Below are 22,259 nucleotides of genomic sequence, written 5' to 3'. Positions count from 1 at the left end.
ACAGCATAGCACTAAACCCCATTGTTTCCACCAGTTTGTCCATCAAAGGGCAGTTCATACACTCTTTTCCACTGCTCTCAGTAATCTGTGAATCACGAGTGGAAGCTTAATTTAGCCTTCCAATGAGAGGTCTACCTTTCCTAAGTAGTAAGATTGTGTTTTCAAATTTTATTTTGTATTTATGGGTATGTATTGCCTGTATGGGTTTATGTGCACAACATGGGTACAGGTACCTGCAGAAGCCAGAGGACACTGGATCCCCTGGAACTGGAGTTAAAAGTGGACTGTGAACTACCTGATGAATGCTGGGAATCGAACCTGGGGCCTCCAAAAGAGCCGGCTGTGTGTGTTCTTAACTGCTGAGCCATGTCTCTAGTCCCCAGAATGCCCTTTTACGGACAAAATTATTTTGGAAATATTTATGGTTCAATCTCTGTTTTGACCTTCAGTGTGTACTGTGTCCATTTTTCTTAAAATTATGAACTTATCATTGATTTTCCAACTCTACCCCATATGTTATTGTGGGTTTGTATTTCCTATGTCATAAATGCCATTAAGATAAAGTTATTATTGTTGTTTTAAACAGTCAATATATTGATTCCATATACACACTGTCCTGGCTTCCTTCAACTGTCCATTTGACACAGTCTAGAGCAACCTGAGGGGAAAGCCTCACTTCAGTAACCACCTAGATCAGCAAGCTTCCTTGTGGGTATGACTGTGAGGGACTGTCTTGATTATTGACTGATGTTGGAGTGCCCAACCAGTGTGGGCAGGACCATTCTTGGGCCGAATAAAAAAAGCTAGTTATGTATGAGCCAGTGAGGGAGCTGAAAAGGAACATTCATTCACGGTTCCTACCTCCAGGTCCCTGCCATGACTTCTCTTGGGGATGGATTGTGACTTGGAAGTGTGAACCAGATATACCGTTTCCTTCATGGTTGCTTTTGGAAATCGTGATCCATCATAACAACAGGAAGGAAGCTAGAACGCTTGTGTGCACGCACACACACACACCACCACCACCACCACCACCACCACCACCACCACCACCACCACCACACCTTTGTCTTTTTTGCAGCTGGAGACATTTGCCTCCAACCTGTGTCAGGTGGTTCTTCCTTAACCTACTGATGGACACCTGGGCTGTGCCTGGGATTTATCTATCATAAAGAAGCAACTATAAATGTCTGTGATCTTTACTCTGTTTTTCTCCCACAGGTAAATTACTGAGCAAAGTCTTGCTAGACTGTGTAAGTAATTATAAGTTTAATACATAAGAAAACACCAAATATTTACCACAGTTGTACAGCTCTCCATTTTTATTAGCAAGGATGAGAGTTTCCATTGTACTGTAGCCTCACTAACTGTTGGTAGTATTAGTCCATTGAACTTCAGCCGTTCTGGTGAGTAAGCAGTGGTTTTGATTTACATTTATTTTCCTAATAAGTAACAATATTGAACAATTTCTCATGTTTCCACGAGCTGTTTCTATGTGTTTTTGTGTGAAGTGTAGGTCAAAATATTTTTGGCCATTTTAGGGGACCATCTTCTTACTATTGAATTCTAAGAGTTCTTTCTATACTCTGCATCCAAGGCCTTTGATACATATACTATGTTTACTTCCTGTCTACAGCTTATGTTTTTTCCTTCATCTTGTCAGTTTCCGGAGAGAAATTCTCCATTCACCTTTGAAGGATTTTGCTAGGTGTCTAATGCTAAAGTGGTTGATATTTTCCCCCTTGGTAAAGATACTTCTGTTTCCTTTTGACTTCCACAGCCTCTGTTGAGAACTAGAATAATTCTTCATGTTGCCCTCATGGGGAATCGGGCTTCTCACTCAGCTTGCTGGTAGGACTTTTCTTTTGATCTCTCTTTGGTTTCAGCAGACTGACTACAATGTGTGGAAGTGTTGTTTTCATGCTGCTGCTGTCTTTTGTGGGGGACTGCTGAGCTTCTGCGGACTGAATTCAGAAAATCCCTGGTCAGCAATGACATCCTTATCGCCATTTCTCTTCCATTTTCTCTCTCCCTTCCTTTGGGCTTTCAATCACATTTAAACTAGACCATTCTTGTTTTGCCCCTCCCCCAGTTTAAGCAATTTTCTTAAACTTCTCGTCCTTTATAAATACCCTTTGTTGCTTCCATACTGCTACTAAGCCCTAGTCATAGTTCACATTACTTCATTCTAACAATTCCAGTTGTATTCCAGTGGACATTCTCTCTCTTTCCATGCCTTTTCTTCTACCTTTCCATCTATTATTGTTATTTTAAAGTATTTGCTTGTGTCATCCATGTGTCTCTTTCTATTGATTATTTTTTCCCTTGATAGTGAGTTTCATTTAACTACTCCTCACGTGCCAGATATGCATGAGACACAAGATACTCATACAGAAATAACTTAGAGACTGTAGGCAATCTTAAGGCATGCTTACCAGCCCCAGAGGTTGGCTGAAAGGTGCACTCAGGTATGAATTCAGGTCAGTCTGAGCTGTGGCTAAGTTAGCTTTAGTCGGCGTCTAGCTGGGAATGTCTTGAGGGTGGAGATTTGTCTCACATTATCATTGGCTTCTTTGCTTATCAGAATTATTACTTATGTGTGCCACAAGAGCATGAATGACTTCACTTTCCATTCCCAGCCAGGTGACCAGGGACTCTCAGTTCATAGCAAAAGTCCCAGTGAGCAAAGTTGGTAGATAGAGAAAATGGACTTCCAGATCCAGCCCAGTTTTCCTAACCAGCTGTACTGGCATAATTATTCACATTAAATTACTCGGTTCTTATCCACAATTATATTCATATTTCCAAAATCTCCAATTTATTTTATATTCTGTTTAATTTATTTATCCTCATTGATTTGCTTCAAATGAATACCACCTAAAATCAGGCCTAAATACAAAATAAAATAAGTTAAGTTAACACAAAGTTCTGCTGTAACTGTATTAGACCAGCGTTTGTTCTGGGTTTTCCTCAAGGTTTGCAGACTTCTTAAACAAGTCACATCTTAAACATTTTTCAGTCAGCTTTGGTTTTTCAAGATTAACATCAGGATCTCGAGTACCACGAGAACCAAACATAATTTATTAGTAGAATCGACAGTGGATGGGCAGTTGTTGGCTACGGAATTGAATTCATTTTTCTGAACCAGTTTCTTTAATGAGAAAAAATCAAGGAAATAAAGTGAGACATTTTTAAAACTAATAGAAATCTTTAACGTAATAACTACTGACAAAAGCAATTAAAGAATCTCTTTAAATATTTTAATAGAAATAAATGAGAATGTTCAAATGACAGGCACCCGAGGGAAACAGGGGCATTTGTTAACTTTAACTGCCAAATTATTTCTAATTGTTTTTTCTGAACCAAGAAAAGATTTCACAAAATTTTAAACCACTTTAAAGAATAACTCCTGAGTTTATCGATGAATAAAGATGAATTAATATTACTTCCTGTATTTTTTAAGCCTTCACCATCATACGTAGCCCCATAGCCTGACCTGAATCATGTGTCTGTGTTTCAGGACATGAAGAAGGGGTGGAAGTCAGAGAAGAACGCCCTTTTCACATAATTAAAGATTTGTGAAAGAGGAGGAGATGGAGTGCCCAAACTGCACAGCCCACACCAAAGAACAACACTTTAAAGCCATAATTTTAGCCAGGTAGGATGGTCCAGCACACACCAAGACCTTGTCTTAAAAAAACAATGGGGTGGGGGGGAGAAGGAGTCCCATAACCTGACCTTTCCAGATGTCTTCTGAGAACTCTACAGTCTGGTACTACCCATAGAATCTTCAAAGAGCAGAACCTAAGGGTGCAGAAGTTGTTCTCGAACCCAGTGGAATTCTCATAAGAGCAAGGAGCATTTGTCATTTGCTTCCAGAAACATCCAGGTGTTCCCTACACAGCCCCAAGAAAATTTCAAAGTAGGGGAAATTGAGGTTGTAGCGGGGAGGTGGGAAGGGAATCTTGAAGAGGGGCTTCACGTTCAGTGAGTCACTCAATCAACAATAATGTGGACTGGAACCTTTTTTGCATTTTCACTCCATGCACCAACAGTTCTCAGCCGTGCTGGTGATGAGCCCTCCTCATGGAAACGATCTTTTCTTAGGTTAAGTTCTAGAAAACTGCTTCGTTACCTGTTGAGTCTGACGATAGAAACGTAAGCCTCAAGTTAGCACCTTTTTTCTTACTGCTGTTGATTTAAGAAATACCGCATTCCCCTACAAGGCAACTCAGGAAGCTCCCAGCTGGCCAGGGAGCCCATCCCACAGGACCCAGCTACAAGCTGTGTGTCCATGGGATGATTTCGCAGAGTTTCAGAATTGCTGGCACTTACTTCTGTCATAGTCTATGTCTCTACCACCTGTGGTGTGACATGGTCCTGTGTTGATTTAGTAAATTTAAACTAAACAGTCAGAGCAAATACAAAGATGAGAAATTTGGGTTACCTCAATTCTGTTTTTTGTGACCACTTGGAGTTTTTATTTGTGTTTAAAATAATGAAACAGTACAAATGACTGGGTACAGTTTTTTTTGTATTTGGTCAAAGAAAAGTTCAGTTAAAGTATGAGATATTTATCAAGCTTATAAAGTATCTTTTAAATTGCAATTTATTATTTTTTATTTTTTATTCTTTGTTTTAAAGAGAAAGGAAAAAACAATGATTGCTTTTGATTCCAAGTGTGCAGCTGGCAATAAATAACCTTGTATTAAGAAAGTGGGAATATTTTAAAAGATCTGCATCGTGTTCGAAGGACAGCAGATACACCACTGACTACAAAATCTACCCTGAGAATAATGTACCTATGCATGGTGCTGTGTGCTTTTGGCATGCATTAAATAATCATATCTTTAAATAAATAAATAAAATGTAAAAACTGTTTTAAAGGACCAGTAAGATGGTCCAGTGGATAAAGGCACTTGTCACCAAACCTGATGACCTGAGTTTGTTTGAGCCTCAGGATCTACACAGTGGAAGGAGAGAACCAACTCCTGAAAGTTGTCCTCTTGCCTCCCAGTGTGTGCCACAGTGCGTCTACCCTCCCTCCCTCCCTCCCTCTCCCCCTTCTCTCTCTTGCACACACACACACACACACACACACACACACACACACACACACACACACACTAAATGTACTTCATCAATTTCACTCACATGATAACTCTGCCTCTAGAAGCTTTTTATCGCTATCATCCTAGTTTTGCGGATGAAGACACCGATGCTAAAAGATGCCGCGGAAGAAGACGAGCCGAGAACCCAGGTGGTCTGACTCCAGAAGCTGTGCGGTTACCCACAATATTATTCTGCCTCTCAAATTGGAACAGCTCATCCAAAATGTAATCATCTCCAGCTGCTCTTTCCTGAGCTTTGCCGCTTGTCTAGGGCTTTACACACATGGTCTTGTGGAATCCGTCAGTCCTCAGAAGAACCCTAAGGAGTGTTGGTCACCACTCCTGCGGCACAGTGAGGAAAGAGGTAAGGGACGCTCAGAAACTCGCCTGAGACCTTCTGTACCTAGCTGCAGAGGGCTTCCTTGCTTTCTCTTCCTGCTGCTGTCACCTGCTTTTGTTTGCTCAAAAGACAACAACAAAAGATACGGACAGGGAAGTGCTAGAAGGTACTTGCAGGGTGTGGCACCTGAGCCTTGGGTGTTGATATGTATAACCTAGCCACACTGAGTACTCAGAGTTATTTACACTCAGTACTTTGACCTGTTCTGAATCTCTGCATTAACCACCCCCTCTGCAAACAGAAGCTTCTGTAACTAAACCTGAGAGCAACACAAACCTGTGTTTATAAACATAAACATTTAGAGTGCAGTTTGACAACACAACAATTTAGCAAAACAGCAGTAGGTTTCCCACGCACACCTTCTTCTTAGGGCCTATAATCTCCCCAGTCATGGGCTTTTGACTGAGTTTTTGAGTACCAGGCATGAAATCGCTCCTGTGGAGCAGCCCTCATAAATGATCAAAAAGAGACAGGTTACCCCCATAACCATCATGCCACCATTGCAGAAGTGGGTATATCTTGCCGACAGGTCAGTGTTATGGCATGCAGGATTCAGTACTGAGTAAGACCTTTGGTGTGTTTTCTCTTCCAGCACCCTGTGGAGCACCTTCTGGTACTAAGTAAGCCATCAAGCAGGGAGACAGTTTCGTAGTCCCTTTGATGTTGATTTCTCTGTCTTACATCTAAGGTGAGTGGTGGCTTCAGCAGTAGAGTCTTATCATCTAAGTATGATGGGTAACCAAGAGCAATGGTGATAGCCTGTGTTGTTTGGTGGAGGGGGACAGGCGTCCAGGGCCTACCTGGCCAATACCGGTTCCTAATTATTAATCATTTCACACTTCTGCTTCCAAGCCTATCACGACTCACAGGGATTTCCAAGTAAATAAAGTCACAAAATTCCTTAGCCTCATCAACACCCCACCCCTCCCCATGGTACTGTCCATTGTATCATGAGTTTGTGTTTCATTCCTAACTGCTTCAGAGGGTGGGTGCAGAGGTTTGCAGGTAACACAATGAGCATGGCTGGAGCAAGGCAATAGGAAGTGATGGGGACGGAAGTGAAGAGGGTGGTATATGAAGAAGTAGTCACTGCTCAGAGCTTGTTTGGAAAGGGTAAGTTCCAAGACCACCAATACTGGGGTATCTGAAACCAGACAGTCCCATGCCTTACATGTACTCTAAATCCCTACCCCCACCCCTGTATGTACCCACCTATGATGAAATGCCCATACTTTCAGTACTCAGGAGGCTGAGGCAGGGAGGATCAGTGCTAGCCTGGGCTACCTTAGTGCCATTCTGTCTCTTAAAATAAGGGGAGGGATTTACAATAAGGGGGTTAACAATGATAACTAATAGTAAAACATATCAATTAAGATGACATAATGCAATAAAAGCTATTTAAACACACATGTTTATTTCTGGAATTTTCCATAATACGTTCAGAACACTGTTAGCCTCATAAACCACAGGAAGAATTAAAGGAACAACCAATGAGATTTACATAAATGCAGCTCTCTGAGGAGATTCGGCTGCTGAGTTTCCCAGGGCTGGCAGTATACATCAAACACACATCTGAGAAGGTGAGCGAACCCACCCAACTGCAGACGAGGCAGGGCAGCGTGGCCCTGGGCAGGGTCCGCCTCCGAGAGGGCCCAGGCGCTGACTTGTTTCAGTGGCGGAGGTTTCAAACGCACATTGACCGACCGAGCATTCTTCGAGAATCGCTTAAGTGGAAATGGTCCATGAAATCAATATTCAATTGATCAGTTTGAGTCAACAGCTGGCAGAATGAGAGACTGATGGGAACTCAGGTCGGAAGCCAAACACGCCGGAGGCTGCTCTGTGCCCACCGACAGCACTGGGGCATTGGCATGGGCACAACTCTTCAGGGAGTTGAGGATAGGGAAAGCAGTGTCACCAAGCCCTGCCGCACCTTGAATTTCATGCACCTTCCGGTCCCGGCTTCTGCTTCAAAAAAAAGAAACAAAGAGAGCAGTGTAAAGAAGCCTGTGGCATGGGAGGGTGTGATGGTTCTGATACTGTACGGTGGGGGAAAGGGCGTGAAGAAGGCCCTGGGTGGGGCGGGGGGGGGGGGGGGAGAGTGAGCATGGCCCAAGGGAAAGAGGAAGAAGCTGCTTCTCAGCCTGTGACAACAGATGTCTCTCCCCGGTTTCTCACACCCTCACACCCGTCCTTCCCCTCTCCCTCTCTCTCCTTCCCTCTCCCCCTCTCCCTTCCCTCTCTCCCTCTCCCTCCCTGCCCTGCCCTCTCTTGTTGCCATGGTGCATGCTGCACTTCATTTGCTTCTGACAACACAAGAATCACTAGGTGTGTTCTCACTGATGAGATGTTGTCTCTGAGAAGATAAATGGCAATAATGGAACAGTTGAACTGGAAGGCTTTCGATGCTATTGATCTGATTCCTTTATATAAATGTGGAAAGTGGCGCCCAGAGAGAAGATGTGGCCTGCCCAAGGCCAAGGGTAATTATTTGCAGAGTCTCTAAATTTAGACTTCCTAACGGTTGACACCTGTTCTTGCTAAGTGGCCATGAAGCTGCTCAGGTGAGCGGTCTGCGCTTGTCTTTGTATGGAGGCTACTCCAAGCCGTCTTCTCCCAGTTAGTCTTTCTGTCTCCTCAGCTTCGGTGGATACGGGGGACAAGTGGGTCTAAGAAAGGTTGTCAAGATAACTTTGAAGTCACATGAGTCTGAAGTAAATAATGAAAGGACAGGCAACAAGATCAACCCTGTGCCTTAAGTACAAACTGTCAAGAATGTCCCCTCTTGTTCATTTTCTTGCACTAATGCTGATAAAACTGAGCCACGTTAGGACACTCAGCAGACCAGGATTAATGAGTAAGCCAAGATTACTTATAATTGACCTATTCATTGTTCCTATGCAGATGCTTCTGCTAAGTATGTGAAAACACTTTGTTCTCTTAAATAGGCTATATATTCCCTGCCCTCCATCTTGTTTACACTATTAATTTGCTTAGCAAACCTTTTTACCATATCTAGTACAAAGGTAAACTACAGCCCAGCCAGAGGGTCTGAATTATTCATACACTCTAAATTAGCACGGTCCAGATTAATGAGGTTTTCCTCGACTTTTTATCTTCAACCACCTTCCCCTGAGGCGTGGGGTCGTCGCTTCCCTCTGTCTCTGTCCCTATTATCATAAGCTATGTTCCCCAGGTGATACCCGGTTAAAGGGCACCTGGTCACAGTCTCTCTAGGGCTACTCTGAAGGCACAAGGAGAAGAAAGGGAAGCATTGTGGCGCCCCAAATCTCCCGATACCCCATCTCCATCCTTGGTTCAAATTCCATTTAGCAAGGAGTTTTGGAGAATCGACGGCTCAGTTCCCTTCTTTCACATGTGTGGTATTAGGTTTTGTTTGTTTGTTTAATCTTGGACACCATGGTGCTCTTACTAGGGGATGCAGAAAGGGATACGGGTTTAGGGGGATTCCAAGAAAGGTTCTCTTCTCCCCTCTGTCTTCCTCCTCCTGCCCTTCTCTCTGTTTGTGTGTAAGTGTCCATGCTCTCGCTCTCCCTCCTCCTTTACCCAATCTTCTTCTCTCTGTGAATGTCATCATCACGATGTGAAAATAACAATTTTGAGATTGGTGCAATGTGGGAGAGCGACAGCAGAGAGATTTTGTGTGTTTATCCAAGGTAAGTGCAGAAGCAGCCACTACGTAAGAACACGGACACTGTGAAGGGCTCGCTACAAGTCCGTTGCCATATGCATGCTCATTTCCTCCTTTACTGCTTAATTCCCCCACCATGCCATCTGATCAGTTCTCGAATGTCCCCTGTGTCTTCGCCTTAACAATCAAGCCTGGTAGGCCATTCTACACATTTGTGATTCTCCGCATGAAAAAAAATGCTTCCTGACATCTGCTCTGAATTTGTTTCTCTTTAATTTCCATTTATGCTCCCTTATCCGAACATCTGTGTCATTCTGAAAACAGTAACTCAGACTGACGTTATCTGTGCCATTTAAAATTTTATACTCCCCAGCTAAAAGTCCCTCTTAACCATGTCGTGGATGTGGAATGCTGATGATGCTCAGCCCAGCGAGGAGGGGCTCAGCTGTGGCTTCAGAGGGGGCTGCAGATGTGTCAGACCCCGATACTTTCTCAATATATTTTCAAAAGAGGGGCAGAGATCAAACCTGAATCAGCAGGCTCTCAGCTGCAAATCTCTCTGTTCAGACTCCTCCCTTGGTCCCTCAGTACAAAGCAGGCAATTGGTAGAGGCTTGAGGCCTACATACTTTTCTAAGTCATTTTCCTTAGCAGACCGGATGCTAAGAAACATGATCCGGAAATGTCTAACTAAAGAGATTGAACAAAAGAAGGTAGCTCGGTGGGAAGAAAGAACAGAAGGAAAGAAAGCTGGTTCTTTTTCCACAGTCAAATGAAGACAGGATCTAACATTCAAAACCATGATCATTCCACTCTGAGATTCACATGCATGACTAAGTTATTTGAATGCTGAAAATGTCTCTGCTCCCTCCAGTCCGTAGCCTTCAGGCCAGTCTCTCTACAGTGGGCTTGGCTGTCATTTACCTAAACTGATCATTGTCACAGGAGGCTATCTGCAATGCCTCCACTTCTGTCTTGTGGTTCCTTCCCATTTCTGCACCCCTAGTTTTTATCTCTTCCTCTGTGCTTGAAAATATTCAATTTAAAAAATGATACAGTTGTTCAATCAAGAATTTTTTTTAATGTGTTGCACAGCCACTACTTGCAAGGCAGGCCATTCAGGCCACATGCTCAGAGGATGAGGAGGGAACCAACATGGCTTGCCATCACGGGGCTTAAAGTGAATGTGACAAAAGACAAAAAGAAAAAACAAAACAGGAAAGCGAATCAAATTATCCTCTAATTGTACATTGTGGTCAGTGCTATGAAGAGGAGATACAGTGTGTTGTGAGAGTGGTTGGGGAAACAGCTCTTTAGTCTGAGTGATCCAAAAGCAATCATAAAATAGATTTGCGGCAAAGGTAGTTATGGACATCATGAGCGCTGCATTGGCCAAGTGTACAAACTTCTACAAGTCACATGTCGGTGGAGGAGAGACAGGGATGGTGTGGAGTCAGGAGGCAACCTTGCCCATCACAACAGACATAGGTACACCTGTGCTGGATTAATGGACCTTTTGAGGTCCTGATGGTAGCTTGTGAAATCATCTCTAAAACCCTGCTGTTAAAGCTCAAAGCAGAGAGAGCTCATAGAGTCTTCAGGAACTGGGAGAAGCTTTGAAAAAAGAGAAGGATGTTACATGGGGCTGCCAGGAGCCAGGCCACTTCTCTTCCAGCTGAGGACACCACCATCTCTGCTTTAACAACAGCTTTGGCTGAGTCCCTGTGGTCCTTTGTGAAGCCAGAATGGAATCCCTAAAATGTAAACTTAGCATCATCCCACTCCTTGCCTAAGCTCATCAGACACGCCCACTTTAACAATACCTTGGCAATGCCTAAGATCATCAGGACATAGGATGAGTGCCGAGGGGCTTAAAGAAATCTCATAAGCCAGCCCTGCACACTGCCCTAACCACGGTGCTCAAGCCCCCACCACCTCCTTTCCCCACTAACCATGTGCGCCATTGGCACCAACGTCCTTCAGTCCCGTGAATACATGATAGGCTATTTGGAAACACATTCCTTCAATTCTTCACCCTCTCACTTGACTACCTCCAACTTCAGGGACAGTCTATGAAATCCATGCTCTAGGAAGCTGCTCTGAGCCTCCCAGCCTTTACTCTGTGCTCTGACTAGTACAGACCCTGTAGTGTGGCCCCAATCATGCTGTAACTGCTTAATTGTATGCCCTAGATCCTAAGTTCTGAGAAAGCAGAGCCAACAGGGGTCTTGTCCCCTACTGGTTCCGAAGAACCACTAGGGGTCTTCTTAAAAGTAACGAGTAAGTGACAATGGTCCTGTTGAACCTTGATGCTGAGCTAAAATTTGTGGCCACTGGTACTAGATCTTCCCTAAGAAGATGCCACTGACCTCCTCCCTTGGCTGTATCTCAAGCTCTGCCACGAGACTCCGAGCTTGGAGATAAATGTGCCTCTCAGATAGAAAACAGTCCGTAGTAGGAGCCCTAGAAGATGGAGCCAAAAGTTCTGTTTGCCATCTTCAGGAGGAAGTTAGTGTTCCAGGAGTGGGTGCTTCAACATGTCTCCCCATGATGCCAGCTTGCTAACAGAATGTTCAAGAACCACACAGCTGCCTTTCCTCCCCTCCCCCCAAGTTATGGTGAGCATGCGGCCTCAGGATTCCATTTCTCCCTCTTGGAATTATTTATGGGGCCCTGGGCTTGAATAAAGAATCCATTCTTTTGGAGGAAACCATGATGTGTTCAAAAAATATATTTTTTTATGTTTCGCGTATGGACCATTTTGGTAACCATGCCCCAGTGTGTGAGTAATAGGTAGCTGCTTTGGTGCTTGTATCATGCTAAAGCTTATTCAGATGTGATAACATTTTTGCTGCTGTATCTTGGCAACATGATTTATTCTGCAAACGCTCAGTGTTACCATCTCACAAAGCTGTACCATCTGGGTTGAATTAATAGGCTACCCAGAGAAATAAATGAGAATGGTCTCCTATAATTAACATGTAGGTAAAGTATATTTAACAGATTATTATAATTAATATGTCAGTTACTGATTTCATGCTAAATAGAATTGTGAACACAAGATATTAAGATTAGTTACCCTCTCTGTGTGTGCCTCAAAAAAAAAAAAAAGAAAGAACGAAAAAAAACCCCTGCAATGGAGAAAGAAACGAGGGCAGAAAGTTCAGTATCAATAAAATTGACCTTAACATTAAGAACATCAGATACCAAAACCACTCAGCAAACAGTGACAATGTCGGGCGTCATAAGCTGGAGCAGCAAATTACTGGTTTCATAAATTCAGAGCGGATACCAGAGATGTCCAGAATATCCCAGATGCGACCGGCGAAAGCACCAGAACGTGCTTAATTTATACGCAGCTGAAAGCGCCTAGCTAAAGAGAGGAGTGGGGGAAGGGAGGGGGGAGGAAAGACAAAGAAAAAACAGATTTTTGCCTAATGCCAGCCTGAGTCCCCTGCTGCTCAGCACCCTGTGTAAAAATGCCAGCGTGTGAGAGAAAGGCTGTGAAGGAGACTTAGAGGCCCAGGAATTCCGGGGCACAGGCATCCAAGCTGGACCTTCAAGGGGATGAGGAGGGTTTTGTCTGGCCATTCAGCATGGATAAGTATGGATAAGTGACTGAGAACCAGGCAGCGGGGACTGGGAGAGGCCCAAAGGTTCCCTGTCCTTTGACTTACATTTCCTGACCGAGCCTAGGTCGTTGGAAACTTCTGAGAAAGAAGGTGCACTGTGGTGATGCATGTGGATGCTGAGCTGTACTATTAACGTGCCCAGCCTCGGGTGCCTCGTCAGGAGATACTTTGGGCCGTGGGACAGTGAACGCACAATCAAGTTTTAAATGTTTGTTCATGTGATTCAAGAAGGAAGAATTTCTTTTCACCTCTCTGGATTTTCCTTGGTCCCTACCAGGCAGTGCTTTTCTGGACAGTTCTCCTGTCCTCCCTATTCATACTACCTAGGAATCTGAAACCTTTGTGTATTTCCTCACTGACTTTGAACTACTAAACAGGGATTAAAACTTACAATTCTGGTGTTAGAGGGCATGTCTCCATGCACCGGGGCGGGGGGGGGGGCAGCAGGGGTGGGATGGGATATAGAGCCTCCACAAGGTGAGGTCACATTTCTGGGGAGGGTTCTCTAAGGTGCCTGCTGCGGGTTCTTCTGTCTCAGGAATGTCTACCCAGCGTCTGCTTCTGAAGCCCCCTAATCTAATTGCTGAACAAATGGATCCAGGAATCCTCCAAGCTGAGCCTTCCCCAGAGGGTCCCCAGGACAGAGCACAACCCATTTCCAAAACAATCAGGCCATCTGAGAAGTGACAGAGAGTCAAACAGAATATGTCTCCCAAGAATGGATTGTGTTTAGCCTTTGGGGACAGGATGACAGGAAGTGTCTCTATTGCCTTTTTCTCAACAGTACATAGGGGGAAGAAATATTGCTTTAGCCAGAGAGAGGGGGAGGGAGGGTTATTGGGAAGATGAAGAGAAGGTGAGGGGGTGGGGAAAGCGAAGGGAAGCTGGGCTTTGTTAGAATGGTCTGAGAAAGGTTCAGGGAAACGGGGCTCACACGCAGCTCTTGACCTCAGAATCCCAACATGAAGGGAGATGTCCAGTTGTTTCCTTCAGGAGCTTCAGAGTTCTCTTTCCTCCTCACATCTACCACCTTCATTCTGTCCCTCTGCCCTGTGGCCTCCCCTGCTCCATCTGTCCATTCTTAGGGCTGAGCAGACATCCGCCATCTTAATTCTTCCTCAATTAAGCTGCCTTACAGAGCCTGACTGGAGCCCTGATGCTATAGTGCCAACTCTCCCCAAAGGAGAGTCTAATAGGCAGACTGGGAGCCAGAGGTTCAATTCTGAGCCAGTCACCTGTGCCTGGAGAAAAGGGGTTTCTTGGCCTACTCTGCAGGGGAGGAAAATACAACTCCACAGGAAAACCAGAAAGGAAAAATAACTAACATTACTAGATTGGAATTTCTACCATGACAACCCCGATGGTGTCACCATAGCCGTATGGACTGTTACTTGCTACTTTAGAGGAAGATAGTCTTTGTCCAACCTAGGATGATCATCCTGGTCTCTAAAACACCACTTTGTTATATATAAACAAAATATATCTTTTATTAAAGTATTCCCCAGACCTAACACCAAAATCAACACAGGCATGTCTAGTAACCATCATGGTGTTAGTTGTGAGTGGGGTTGTCAGTATACTGAACCCCTGACCACATGGCTCATTGCTGATGCTCTGAGAATAGTTGTTAAAGGAATGAACAAATTAAGAAGGTTTCCCGACAGGCTTTAAGCCTGCTGCCTCATCTCAGGCCACCGTTCTGCTGGGTTCCCTGCAAGTCTTACCAGACAATGATTTCTGACTTTGGCCTCTGGCAGCACGGAGAGAGCACCAGTCACTGCCTGCTTGGGCAGCAGCTCCCCAGCCCCAGCTGATGTCTGCAGGTGCACAGCATGTGCTTGGAGAGAAGAGGCACACAGCCCATGAAGCTGGTTCCAAATCTGCCAACCTAAGCCCCGGGCTGCTCAAGGGAAAACAGGCTCAGATGAGTTCCTGAATGTAAAGAAGATTCCAGTGGGAGTGTGACAACCAGAGCAACCAGGGAGGCACGTAGTGTCCCCGCACACAGGAAAAGAGCTGAGCACAGAAGGCTCTGGGGCAATTACCTGGAATCCTTCCAACAATGCCACAAGCATCTCTTATGCATTTACTTTAGTCTAGGGATGCAAGCCTACTCCTACAATTCTGTTTATCCAAATATCCAGTTGCATGAGAATTTACGTGTGTGTGTGTGTGTGTGTGTGTGTGTGTGTGTGTGTGTGTGTGTGAGAGAGAGAGAGAGAGAGAGAGAGAGAGAGAGAGAGAGAGAGAGAGATTATTCTCTGCAGGAGGATTTTAAATAATTTTGAAATGTAGAAGCCATGAAAGTATCCAGCATAGACGGAGTGACAAAGAAAATACACATGCCCGGATCTGTGAAGTAAATGCAGCTATCAGAAACACCATAGTGATTGCACTAAGTACCACAGACATTAGAAAGTACCAAAATACGTGATTCCGGTTTGGTTTTTTGTTTGTTTGTTTGTTTGTTTGTTTTTAATTAACATATACCATGTGTCTTAGTCACTGTTCTATTGCTGTGAAGAAACATCATGACCAAGGCAACTTTTATAAGATAAAGCATTTAATTGGGACTCAGTTCATTATCATCATGGTGGGGAACATGGCAGAATGCAGGAAGGTGCTGGAGAAGTAGCTGAGAGCTACATGGGGATCCAGATCCATAGGCAGAGAAGGGGTGGAGTGAGGGGTAGGGGGTGGGGAGGGTGGGGGAGAGACTGGGCTTGTCATGGACCTTTGAAACCTCCAGTGATACACTTCTTCCCACAAGGCCACACCTCCTAATCCTTCTGATCCTCTCAAAGTGTTCCACTCCCTGGTAACAAAGCATTCAGATATATGAGTCTATGGAGGCCATTCTTATGCAAACCTCCACACCAGAGTGGTGTTGAACATCTTTAATCCTAGCACCGCAGTTGGAGACAGAGATAGATAGATCTCTGTGAGTTCCAGACCAGACGGGGTTACACTGTAAGACCCTGTCTCAAACAAACAAATTTAAAAAAAAAAAGGCAACTACAAAAGCATTATGACTCTAGTTACAAATACTGTATTGTACAGTTAAGTCTTACTAAGTAGCTAGATCCTAAGGAAAGGAGGGGGAGAAGGAGAAGGAGAAGGAAGGAAGGAAAGAAACTGGGGTGCTAACTATGTCAATAAGCTGGACTATAAAATTGTTTCATAATGTATATGTATATCAAAATGTTGCACACCTTCAGTATACACAGTTTTTGTCAATTGTACTTCAATAAAGCTGGAAAAATAGTAAACTGTGTGTTTTCTCTGTAACGACTGTTAATCTATGGGAAAGAATGTCTACCCATTTTAAATCCAATTGCCTTGGGACTGCAGTGCGAGCCATTGGGGGAGATTTTAAGCTTTACCCACTCACTGCTTTCTATTGGTGCATTAAATCCTTACATGTATTAGTTTTCATTTTTTAATTCTCCACAATTTGAAAAAAAAGAAAGGGAGATGGAAAAGGCAAATATATTAATCACACTCCTCATACAGAGAAGAAGAATCTGGGATACTAAAGAATTCACTGAATTTGGAATTGGATCCAATCTAATCTCATATTCTCAAGAAATGGGAAACTGAGTCATTGTGTACTGAAGCAGGATGTGAGTGCCAAGCATGGAATGGTGATGGCTGTGACCCATTAATGAAGTCATTTATGCAGAGTCAGAGGAATGATTCAGAACATGTCCTCTTCTGTCTCCTTGGCTTAAGTGTAAGTACCATATGACCTTGACCAAGCTGGATAACTTTTCAATCTTTTAAACTATTAATTTGCAAAGTTAAGATAATAATAGCATCAACCCCAGAGGATCATTGTAAAAATATAATGAAATACCTATTAAGTACAAGCTCTGATATATGCTAAGTCCTCAGACATTTTAAGCAGCACATATATATCATTCACTAGGGGTCTCCTGAAATATAAACGAGAAATCACCTGTTTGATCTGGAACACCCAGAGAGTTGTAGCTGAGTGTCTGTGATTCTGTGACCCTCCCAGAATAACATGGGCAACTTTGTGGGAAAGGGCATGTAGATTCTCTCTAGGAGAAATGAGGACTGTCTTCTGTAGCTGTAAGTTTTCTCAGGTCCCTCCTGGCCCCACAGTCCCTCAACTGCTTATAAAATAATCATTCAGAGGCTTAGTATTATTTACCAATTGCATGGCCTATGGCAGGCTTCTTGCTAGCTAGCTCTTATAACTTAACCCATTTCTATTAATCTATAAGTTGTCACATGGCCAGGGCATTACTGATCTGCTGGCATCTTGCTGCTCCTTTGGTGGTAGCTGGCTTCTCTTCTTTCCTCTCTTTTCTTCTCTCTGGATATCTGCTTGGATTTCCCACCTGCGTCTAAGCTGCCTTGCCATAGATCAATGTAGCTTTTTTTAATCAACCAATCAGAGCAACACATATTCACAGCATACAAAGACATCCCCCAGCAGTCTTCCCCTTGCAGACAGCCCTCCAAGAGTAAGGACGCTTAGTTGGAGAGTGCTTCTAAGGGACAGAGTCTTAAATCATCTTCCACCAAGACAGCATGGCCCCACCCGAAGTGCCTGTCACTTCCTCGTGGCATCCACACCCAACTTCTAGGTGCTACCTCTGTCCTTGGTACCCCCTCTTCACTAGAGCCTACTCCATTCTGGGATGCCTTACCAGTCAGTCTCACGAAGTTAGAACAAGTCCAGCCTAAGCATCAGTTGATAAATTCACAAACACATTTTGGCCCTGAATTCAGCAGTTTGACTGAATGATGCAGCTGGGTGATGTGAGAGAGGTAGGATAGCTTCAGTTTTAAATGACAGACTGAGCACTTGCTCTGGATGAAGAAGACTAAAACGTGTCCATGGAAACAAGGCCGAGAGTGTACCTCACTTCTACCAGGTGCTCACACAATATCACCAGGAATCTGTCTCCGTATCTCATTTCTGCTTTGTTGTGATTGGCCTCAATCTCAAGCCATTGGGTGGCCAATGATGAAGCACAGCAGTTTAGAGCAAAAAGAAACAGGAATCCCTCTTCCTCAATAGTTGCAGCAATGTCCCAAATATAGTCATTATCCACCTTGGCCTGACTCACCTGAAACCAAGTGTCATAGGGAAGGAAAGAAATAGACTCCGACTGGCTGGACCTGTACTCACCGCCAGAATTGGAGACACAGTTACCCACAGAGAGCTATGGAGTGGCACACCAAGAGTGGGTGAAGAGCTTGGATGCTGTCACTAAAAGGAGGAGGAATGGATGCTAAGCGGTGACCACTCATCTCAAAGTCATGCACTCCAAAGCACAGCAGTGAGTCTCCAATAGGAACAGCCAGGCCCAGGCACACCTCCGAAAGGCATCGCGCAGCAAGTCCAGGCAAAAGCCTTCCAGATGGAGTCAGGGATGTGTGCAGCCTCGCCAGCAAACGCACCACACAGAGGGCTTCTCCCGATTCATGTTCTCTCAGCATCGCAGCACTGTGGTTCTCAAGGCTCATGTTAGCCTGTCAGAAGGGGGGGGGGGGGGATTAACATGCATTTTGATTTCTGTTACAAACACGTTGTTTCAGAAATAAAGTTGGCATAGCAGGCATCTTGGTTGATTTAATCTCTGACATGGGAAGCTTATTTATAGTATCACAGCCTTCCGAATGTTTAAAAACTCAAGCATTATAAGCCTGCTGCGCTTTTCCTGCGAAGTACAGAACAGCACTAAATGAATAATGCCACCTGGCCCAGCAGCGCCGGCAGGATCCAGCATCAAACACAGCTTCAGTCTGTTCCCGGCATGCAGACATCCCTCGGCTGGGGCTGCAGCCATCTTATAGGAAGATTCTCATGCCCCCATGCCTGGGGATGCATCCTAGGAACAGAGCCCCTTACCTATCCACTCTCACTCTCTCTGCCAACCTCTCCTGGAAGCAGAGGTTCGGGATCAGCTGACTCATGATGCCTCTTCCCCCAGATAATCTTTCCAAAAGCAGCTCTTCTCCCCCTATGAACATCTAGAACATGTTCGCTGTTAAAGCAACCCTAAGGCACTCTTGTTTTCCCGGTCAATATGAGTCTCACACAGAGCACCCCATATCTTTCTTTCTTTCTCTCTCTCTCTCTCTCTCTCTCTCTCTCTCTCTCTCTCTCTCTCTCTCTCACACACACACACACACACACACACACACACACACACACACACACACTAACTCTCACTAAAATCATATCAATGTTGAGTAATCTAGATACATAAGTCTATCTTCCCATTATAAGAGAAGTTCATTATACTCAAGTTCAGACTGAAGTATACAAAACATCTTAGAGGCACGTAAAACAATCAGGCATTGGCATCTTGGAGAGCAGGAGATCACAAGACACCTGCAAGATAAAGTCTTACATGAATTTATAGGCAAGTGCCAACCACTCAACACACTATCTAGACTCTATAAACAGTGTGCTTTTCGGGGTTAAAGAAAAAAAAACTGTTTCTTTTTCTCCCTTTCTTTTTTAATCTCGATGTCAGAGGTTATGATTTTGACATTTAGACAGAACACAGACTGCTTGTAGTTCAGAGGCTGACCCTAACTCTCTGGAATCTAGCTACAAAGAAATCTACACCAGGGCTTTTCAGTAAGGAATGGGACACAGAACAGCCAGCGGCCCTTTCTCTATTCCTTGTCACCAGTGGAATCAGGAAGTCCCCGTCAGGAAGAGATTCTTAAAGACGAGCCAGAAACCTCTAGGGAAGCAGTGGCAGCCACCAACCGAGGTGAGAGCATTCAGAACACAAGCCTTTAGAGACACTTCATGTTCAATACAACAGTCTTTATTATTTATTTATTCATCCATTTGTTTATCTATCTATCTATTTATTTATTTATCTATTTGATATCAGCTCTGAGAGAAGGAGGCTGGTGGGGAAGAGAGAAAGCCCTGTGTACTTCTGTGTCTCTGGGAGAGTGATAGTCCTCTGTAGTCCTGAAGGGACAATATGGGAGCACCTCTAGGGATAGCACACTGAGCCTCAGGGTAACAAGCCTCCCCTTGAACAAGATATGGGCGGTATATTTCTACGTTTACCACCAGGCAACACCTCCAACCCTGTGACCTTGTCGGGTGGGACTTGGCTGTCTCTTATCCTCGGGTATGCTTGAAGAGGGCCAGAGGGCATCTTGTCCCAAATCGCTTCACCCCTGTTCTAGCACCCCTGGGACCTCGTGCCAAGATGTTCATGCTGTGCAACTGGACCTCAGTTCTCCTTAAGCCCTTTCAGACGCGTAGCAGGGCTGCGCCCCCACCTGATGCTCCTCCTCTTCTCGGGGAGTTCTCCACATCATCTCACACTCTCCTTCCCACAGTCACTGGCTCCAATGCCCGCCAGATGTGGCGTTCCCGTGTATTATCTTGGCCTCTCAGTTGCTCCATCTCCTCACTTCTGGTTTCGTTTTGATCCTGAGCCAAGGTGTAAAAAAACAACTTAGTAGAACCAAGTTTTAGCTCTCCCGCTAATCAGCCCATGCTCAGGCAAACTCTTGTTCTCAGTTCCTTCTTCCATCACCAAAGATGCACACATCTAAGAAAGATATGGGGCCTCTGCGGTTTGCATGAGAATGACCCTCACAGACTTAGTTTGAATACTTGGTCCTCGGTTGGTGGAACTGTTTGGGAAGGATTAGGAGGTGTGGCCTTGAAAGAAGTATGTCACTGGGGGGGTGGGCTTTGAGGATTTAAAAGACTCACACCATTCCCAGGGTGCTCTCGGCTTCCTGCTTGTGGTTCAAGATGTGAGCTCTCAACTGCTTCTGCCCCCATGCATTCCTTCTGCCATTATAGCCTCTAGCCTTCTGAAACCATAAACCCTAACACATACTTTTATAAGTTAGTTGCATTGGTCCTGGTATCTTATCACAGCAATAGAAACTCTAACTAACATAGCCCCTTCCTGCCCTTCTAAGCAGCCTCTGCCAACCTCAGAAAATGTGCTGCTCTATTCTGTGCCTCAGTTTCTCATTTGTAAGATGGAGATAAATGTAGCAGGCATACAGATTAGCTAAACTAGCTGACATTTCTAGGCCAGAATTGCTTCAAGAAGGATCTTAACATTTATTTGTTTGTTTTGTAGTGAGAGGTGTGCGTGTAGGGGTGTGTGTGTGTGTGTGTGTGTGTGTGTGTGTGTGTGTGTGTCTACACCACGGTGCACCCATGAATGTCAGGGGACAACCTGAGAGAGTCAGTTCTCTTCTTCGATCACGTGAGTCTAGGCTGTCAACTTGGCAACAGGTGCCTTTGCATGAGTCAATCACCAGCCCAAAGATAACCGATGCGTTCAGATTTCTCTCAGGACTCTGAGTTTTTACACCTGTTTGCGTACTCTGCAGGCAAGGGGACATCACAGTTCGTAGTTTACTCTTTCCACTATGTAAGTCCCAGGGATCAAACTCACGTGGTCAGGTGGTCCGCAAGGGCCTGTACCCATGGAGGCGTCAAGCCATCTGAGAGTTGTACAGGTTCAAAAGCATTTCATCAAGCGAGAAAATGGTGGCACCAAGTGGTAGAGTGACTGGCCCAAGGTCACATGGCTAGTGTGCAGCTCCTGACCATCTGGGCACTGAGCCTGAGCACACCACAACCTCTCCTGCCTCTCAAGATTTCTGCAAGTTCCGTCCACACCGAGCACTCACTTCACAGAGTTTCTGTGGAGACACCTGAAAGGCATACCATAACGTGCGAAGGTGATTCCAGATAGTAGAAACGGAAGGCAGCAATCTGAATGGTATCGGTACACTCAGGACATTGGAAATTTCAGTTTTCCAGGCCTGTGTCCTTGACCTGGGCCGGAAAAGCCGAATCCAGCTGGCCTCAGCCTTTGTAAGTAAAGCTTTACCAGAACACAGCCATGCTACCCTTGGCAGTAACAGCGCTTTAGACCCAGTGATTCTCAATGCTGTGACCCTTTAATGCAGTCCCTCATGTTATGGTGACCCCCAACCATAAAATTATTTTATTGCTCCTTCATAACTCTAATTTGCTACTGTTATGAATCATAATGTAAATATCTGATATGCAGGATATCTGATAGGGGACCCCATAGGGGTTGTGACCTACAGGTTAAGAACCGCTGCTTTAGATGCACAAAATCTTCCTTTATCTTTGTACGCACTCTTTGCAGTAAGATTATCCTCATTGTACACATGAAAAGGCTGAGCCTCAGAGAAATTAAGGCCTTAAGGCCACACAGCTGGAAACTGGGATTGAAGGCAAGATCCCAAACTCCTGCCCAAGATACTTTCATCCTGTCCACAACCCCACCCTGATGCCAGCTTCATCCACTCCCTCAACAAGCAGGGGGTGGGGGGGGGGATTCAAGTCCTCCTTCTGGCTCAGAGTGACTTTGGGAGAAGCTGAGTGCTGATGGTGTCTCTGTCAACTCCAAAGGGCTCCTGTTGTCATTCTCCCTGCCCCTTTTCTAC

Source organism: Peromyscus californicus, unplaced genomic scaffold (genome assembly GCF_007827085.1).
Source record: "Peromyscus californicus insignis strain IS unplaced genomic scaffold, ASM782708v3 Scaffold_8__1_contigs__length_139910024, whole genome shotgun sequence".
NCBI lineage: Eukaryota > Metazoa > Chordata > Mammalia > Rodentia > Cricetidae > Peromyscus > Peromyscus californicus.
The sequence above is the reverse complement of the archived record's forward strand: the minus strand, read 5'-3'. Positions refer to the sequence as shown.